We start from the raw sequence: 1,294 nt of genomic DNA on the forward strand, positions 1-1,294 counted from the left end.
TCCTGAATGATGGGTGATCATGTTTACAATTATTTACTTATTACACTTATAAGTCAGGGCCATCCAACCCCCAGTGTGGGGGCTTGTTCCATGTATTCCCCCCCCCAAACCCCCAAGACCCTCCACTGATTTTGGCAGTGACAATAAAACGGAGGAAGGGAAATAAAGCAGATACCAGTGAATGCAACCTTCGAGGCAAAAAAAGAAAAGAAAAAAAAGGCTCAAGCCTTATTTAAATTATGCTTTTTCTCCAAGGAGGTTAGGATAGCACACATCGTTCCTCCTTCTGCTATTTTATCCTCACGCAAAACCTGTGAAATAGGCTAGGTGAGAAAGAGTGACCGGCACGAGGTCACTCAGCAAGCTTCATAGCTTAATACAGATATTTAAACCTGAGCCTCCCCACTTGCAATCTCTGCAATCCACTTGCCTTCTCTTTGGTGGTACCCAAAATGTAGTGTAAAGGTAAAGGTAAAGGTACCCCTGCCCGTACGGGCCAGTTTTGACAGACTCTGGGGTTGGTGCGCCCATCTCACTCAAGAGGCCAGGGGCCAGGGCTGTCCAGAGACACTTCCGGGTCATGTGGCCAGCGTGACAAAGCTGCATCTGGCGAGCCAGCACAGCACACAGAAACGCCGTTTACCTTCCCACCAGTAAGCGGTCCCTATTTATCTACTTGCACCCGGGGGTGCTTTCGAACTGCTAGGTTGGCAGGCGCTGGGACCGAGCAGCGGGAGCGCACCCTGCTGCGGGGATTCGAACCGCCGACCTTTCGATCGGCAAGCCCTAGGCGCTGAGGCTTTAACCCACAGCGCCACCCATGTCCCAAAAATATAGTGTACCCCCCTCTAACTGCTATACCACACTGGCTGAACCAGAGAATTTCCTTTCATAGCCTATGTTTCATTCCTCAATTTACACTGTTGGACAGATCATGCTTCTGAACACCACTAGCTGCAAACCACAAGAGGGGAGAGCTCTGTTGTACACAGGTCTTGTTCGTGGGCTTCCTGTGGGCCACTGGTTGGCCACTATGAAAACAGGAAGCTGGACTAGATGGTCCTTTGGCCTGAGCCAGCAGGTTTGTCCTATAGTCTTACAAGGAGAGAAAAAACTTGCATGGATGCCTGTTCAGTGATATTTAGCAACACAATAGTTTAACGGCCTTAGGTTGTTTCAGTGAAGTCTACAGTTTGCTGCCTAATCTGATGCATTGCCTAAAACACACATACTTGGTATTCAGGTCTCTAAGGAACACTTCTGCTTTTATGGGTGGAAAGCCTTGGGAAAATTC

This window comes from Podarcis erhardii (assembly GCF_964252035.2).
Source record: "Podarcis erhardii genome assembly, chromosome: 3".
Lineage (NCBI taxonomy): Eukaryota > Metazoa > Chordata > Lepidosauria > Squamata > Lacertidae > Podarcis > Podarcis erhardii.